General features: G+C 32.1%; 1 pseudogene; it reads left to right on the top strand.

The window, feature by feature from the left end:
* Positions 1-336: 336 nt before the first annotated feature.
* Positions 337-488, top strand: LOC124978416 (uncharacterized; annotated as a pseudogene).
* The last annotated feature ends 5,502 nt before the right edge of the window (positions 489-5,990 follow it).

The raw sequence follows: 5,990 nt of genomic DNA, 5'->3' as shown, positions 1-5,990 counted from the left end.
CCAATGGGAGCAAAGAAATCAGTTCCTGTGATAGTGACTGAGGTTCAAAATCTGTAGGACAAGATGTTAGGTTGGAAACTCTTGGGTGAGCATCAATGCTGAGGTCATGAGGCAGAATTTCTTCTTTCAAGAAAAAACTCATCTTTGTTCTAAGGTCATTTAAATGATTAAATAAGACCCACCCACACTCTCAAGAATAATCACCTTTACTTATGGTTGCAAGATTGTAGAATTTAACTACATCCACAAATTAGCTCCACAGCAATATCTAGCTCTGTATCTGATTGAATAACCATATACTAAGCCTAACCAAGTTGACACATAACAGTAAGCATCAAATATATCTGGCAGGGGATATACCATGATCTAGATGGTGGTTTTCCCAGGACAAGGCTTAGCCCTTGTACACTGCAGTACAGACCCCTCTGATTTTCCAAATGTGGGAACTTAATTGCATGATTTCAGGTAGTGGGGAACTATATTCTCACTTTTACAAATTAAAAATTTTAAAAAATGTAAGCATCATAGACACGTTCTGCATGTTTGGTATATCAATGGTATTAAAACATCACCTTGGACAAATAGTCACAGATTTCCATTCATAAAATAGATTGAAAGATTAATAAAGTAGAGTAATGATGTGTATAACAGTAAAGTAAGTTGAATAGATAGTTTTAAAATTTTCTAAAATAGAATGCAAGGCTTATACATTTAACCAATTTTTAAACCAATTAATTACCTGTCTAAAACAAAAATAAAATAAAAAGGTCAGGCACAGTGGCATGCATCTATAATCCCAATGACTCAAGTTGAGGCAGGAGGATTAAAAGTTCAAGGCCAGACTCAACAAAGTAGTGAGATCTAAGCAACTTAGCAAGACCTGCTTCAAAATTTAAATAAATAAATAATAAAAAGACTGGGAATGTACTACATGATAAAGTTCTCCTGGGTTCAATCTTGTATCAAAAATGAAAAAGAAAGAAAAAAATATAATTTCCCTCTTCCACAAACCCAATTAGAGACAGAAGGAATAAAAAGTTAGAGAGTATATGCAATATATTGTCAAAGGTTAAAATGGGCTCGGTACCAGAATTAAAAAGGGTTTATAATTAACTTGGTTTCATGTCAAAAGAGGAAAATGCAATGTTGGTTATTTAAAATTAGAAACCCTAACAGCGATTTTGCCATATTAACAAATTGATCATGAAAAATCATCATATTTTCCATAAGTTAAATAAAATAGCACTTGAGAAAATTCTCAACCAATATCTTGATTAATTATCTTAGCTACTCAAGAATTGACGGAACTTAAAACAACTTGATAAAAAAGTAAATTTAAAAAATTTCTAGTAAACATCACATTTTTTGGTAAAATGTTTTTTTCTCTACAATCAAGAACACAATATACTCAATATCACTTAAGATCACAGTATTATTGAACCCTAAACTAGAATTTTTAACTAATGGTGTATTATAAGGAAAAGAGGAAAAATGGGGATCGAAAAGAAAGATCCCAACTTATTTTTCCTAGATGATATTTTTGACTACCTAGAGAACCTAAAATTGCTGCAGATTACTCAAATCAATGATAATAAATATTTATAATGATCTGGAAAAATCTGTTGGGTATTTATATATAAGCAAATACATAGTAGAAAAGTGAATATTAAATATCATTTATAGTAAAAGCAAAAATATAAAGTATCTAATTATTGGAAAATGAGGTCTGGGAGAAATTGGGCAATATAATTGTGGAGAAAATGATGAAATGTTATTTTCTGATATTAAAACACACCTAAACGAACTTGGTAAAGTAGGGCAGGGCAACAGACTCAAACTTCAAAAACTGATCCACAATTATGTGGAAACTATATACATGATAAATGGATCCATGGCAAACTGGTAACAGCAGACAAAAAGGAGACCTGGTCAAAAATTGGTGTGAATGCAAATTGGTTACTTAAATAAAAATCAATGAAAGCAGATCTTTCCCATAGACAGACATGATAATTAATTCCATGTGTGTCAGAGCACTTAAATCTGGAAAACCAAATTTAAGCAAAAATATAAACATTTCAGATATTTTCACATATTCAGGGTAAAGTGCAAAATTTTTAACAAGAGACAACCAATGCAAACCATAGAGAGTGATTAAAGTTGATTCATTCTTATCAAAAGATGCATTCAGAAAATTGCAAAATCATACTAGTAGCAATACATAATTTTTGTATAGTTAAAACATGGAAATTTATGAAATAGAGATGGAGTTTTATATGAGATGTATATGTGGGTCTATACAAAATTATAAAGAAAAATTTAAAAGAGGTCTAAGCAAATATTTCAAGGAACTGTTTACTTTTGTGGAAAAGAATAGACAACACACTGAAGAATACATATGGTAGTTCTAATATCTTACTGATATTCAATTCATTAAGTGTGGTAGTTTTTATTCTAGGTATTTCATTTAATATTAATTTTGATACAATATATATGTATGTATACACATAGTAATTTATTTGTTATTTGGGCATACAATATGAATAGTGAAATGCATACATGCCAGCCATAGAATTCAGTGAATTTTGGCAATTGCATATACCTCAGTAACACAGTGCTGTATCAATATATGAATATTCCTGTCATTAAAAAATGTTTATCATGCCCCTTCCCAGTTCATCATCAAACCCCTAGGCAACCACCACTTTGAAATACTTCCCCATACATTAGTCATAGATTTCCATAAATTCATATAAATGAAATCACATGTACTCTTTTTATCTCTGCTTTTTAAACTCAATGTAGTATTTTTGAGGTTCATTGATGTTGTTTCATATGTCAAGAGTTTGTTACCTTTTATTTCTGGTAATGTTCCATTTATATGAAATCTAACCAGTGTTTATTCATTCTCTAGCTATTGTGGATATTATTTCCATTTGGGAGCTAGCATGTTTTGGGTTGCTTCCAGTGTAGGGTTGGTGTGGAAAAGCTGGTACAAACATTTTTTACTTTATAGGAGATTGCTAGACTACTTCCCAAAGTGGTTCTGAGCTCTCTCCCTCTCTCTCTCTCTCTCTCTCTCTCTCTCTCTCTCTCTCTCTCTCTCTCTGCCTCCCTCTCTTTCTCTCTCTCTCTTTCATACACACACACACACACACACACACACACACACATACATACATATATTAGGTGTGAAAGAGAGAAATTAATAATGACTTCCAGGTTGTCGGCATCAATATGAAGAAAAAACGGATTTTCTATCTACTACTTTATAAAAATATGGGGAAAGAAAGACTTTAATTTGAATTTTTAAAGCATTAATTTGCAATCTGTGAAATTCAAATTGAGATCGGGACAGGAAGCATGATATATGTGTCTACCGTTCAAAGGAGACATCAAGGCAGAAGTTCATAATGGTTTACTCTCTGATATATTTAAAACAAACATATTTTGCCGGATGAGGAAAAAAAATGGTATATTACCTGTGACGTGGAAAATTAGATGAAAAATGAAAAAACTCAAAAAACAGTAAATAATAAAGAAAAGGGTTCAAGGATTGAGCCAAAGGCAACTCACTGATGAGAGATTTAGGAGATTTAAAAAAAAAAAAAGAGAGAGAGAGAGAGAGACAGAGAGACAGAGAATAGTCAAGAGTTTAAAGAAAATATTCTGAAAAACAGGAAATGTGAGACTGTTCTGTACTCGAAGCCAGGTGGATCAGTTGTATTATGTATGCGCCTGTTTCAACGAGTCTCTCTGTATCTCAGGCCTTTTTCATGGAATTTTGCAGCTCCCCTCCCTAGAGGGGTAGAAACATTTATCCAGACCATGAATTTGGTTTGGCCAGTAGAAGAGAGCAGGAATGTAGAAAAGTCAAGGGTCCAGTTCCATCTTTAAGGATGTATGTCTCAGATCATTCATATGTGTCTTTCTTTGCCAGCACTTATTTGGACTGGTCTACTTGTCCCAGAATGAGAAAGATGTGAAGAAGCGTTTCCCAGCCTCCATCTTCTCATGGCCTTTTGATCCACATTCTCTTCTATTCTTATAAAAATCATCTGTTGTTGGATTTGGGACCCACTCTAACTCCAGAATACCATCAACGATCTTCAGTTAACTGCATATGCCAAGTCCCAGTTCCCAAACAAGGGCACACTAGTAGAAACTGGGAGTTAGGGCTTGCAATTCTTTTTAAGTGACACAATTCAGCTTGAAACAACGTGTTAACATCATCTTTTTATGTCCGTTTAAGTATCCTTTTTCATGGACAGAAGCAATGCTTGTTCATGTTTTGATATCCGGGCAAATGCCTTGGAATCATTAAATATTTGCTAAAAAGTACCGTGACATTTGGTATTCAAGGACACAGCAAATATTTCTATTATAAGTAAATAGTTTATATTCTAACAAGCAGGAATTCTTTGCCTTCCTAGATTGACATACTGAAATCTGCTGTCTTAAAATCACTTAGACGGTATCTTCTGTCTTCATGTTCTGAAGAGACAGTTTTTCTCCCCCATGCTCAGTCTATTACAGCACACATTAAAAAAAAAAAATCTCATCCAAGTCAGATATGGTCTTTGATATAAAAGGAAATAATAAATTGAAATAATTACTTAAAATTTCTAATAATGCTTTGCCCTTTTATCCTAACGGTAATCATCAGTGCACATAACAAAGAACTAGCCATCATGGTGTCTCTTTCATTAAACTTCCTTTGTCCCAAAACATATTGCTTGGTGTGCTCCCTTGATTTATTTCCTCCCTCTTTTGAAAAGTTCTGTTTAATTTCAGAAAAGATAATAGTGAGTTTTCTGTAACATGCTGTTCCTGTTGTTAGGTAATTATTCTGTCTGGAAAAAATATGTAATAGATTTTTCACAAAAAGGCTATTCAACCCATGGTATTTTACTATGAAAATCAACAGTCTCAGGAAAATGGGAGAACTTAAGGCAGAAATGAACAGTTCTTTCCCTACCTGGCTCCTTGCTTTATTTTACAAATCTAGCCCCAGAAACTCAGCTAAGGAAAAATGGAACAAAGTTTTATTAGGGAATTTTTAGTTTTCCACAAGTAAAGTAAAATGAATACAAAGCAAATAACATTATATATGGTTATCTTCTTATCTAAGATGAATCCATTTATATAATAAGAATTAGCTAGAGGTGTGCTTCATCATCATAAAATAAGAAAAATATGAAAAGATAAAAAATAGTTATTCTTCTGTTTCATATATATTTTTTTCTTTTAATTCATTAAATTACTTACTAATTTCCAAATGCAGACATCCTTCCTAAAATGATGACATGTATTTCTTATAATTCATATAACTATTAACATTTAAGATTTAATATAGCTTTGGAAGTTTTTTAAATACATGCTTTCACAGAGAAAATAATTCAACTGTAGAGAAAATATTTGATTGATCCTGCTTGTTTTAAACCTATTTTTGTAGGTAATGAGTTGAAATTTACATTTTGAAATTCAAAATAAATGGTAGAAGAGTAAATAATTATTCTGAGTTTATTTCTTTTTAATTTTCAAATTTTAAAGTAATGATAGTGTTACAGGAAGTTACAAAAACAGCAGAGAGTTCCTGTGTGTCCTTGTTCCAAAATATTCTCATGTTCCTATCTCATATAAAATGCGACATTGCAGAAGCCATATATTTGACATTTGTAAAATACTGTATTACAGAGCTTGTTTGGATTTTAGCAATTTTTTAACAAAAAATGTTTCTGAAACATAAATCTATGAAATTATCATATACATGGATTTCCATAACCACTACAGGATAAGGACATGAAATCCGTCCATCACCACAAAGACACCACTTCATGACACCTGTTTTAGGAACAGCTTCCCTTAATGATAAGCCCTGGTAACCATGGGACTATTTGTTATTGCTATAATTTTTAATCTGTGAAATAAATGAAATCATTCTGTATCTGACCTTTAATTGTTTTGTTTTGTTTTTGCACCACTGCAAATTG

This window comes from Sciurus carolinensis, chromosome 2 (assembly GCF_902686445.1).
Source record: "Sciurus carolinensis chromosome 2, mSciCar1.2, whole genome shotgun sequence".
Lineage (NCBI taxonomy): Eukaryota > Metazoa > Chordata > Mammalia > Rodentia > Sciuridae > Sciurus > Sciurus carolinensis.
The sequence above is the reverse complement of the archived record's forward strand: the minus strand, read 5'-3'. Positions and strand labels throughout refer to the sequence as shown.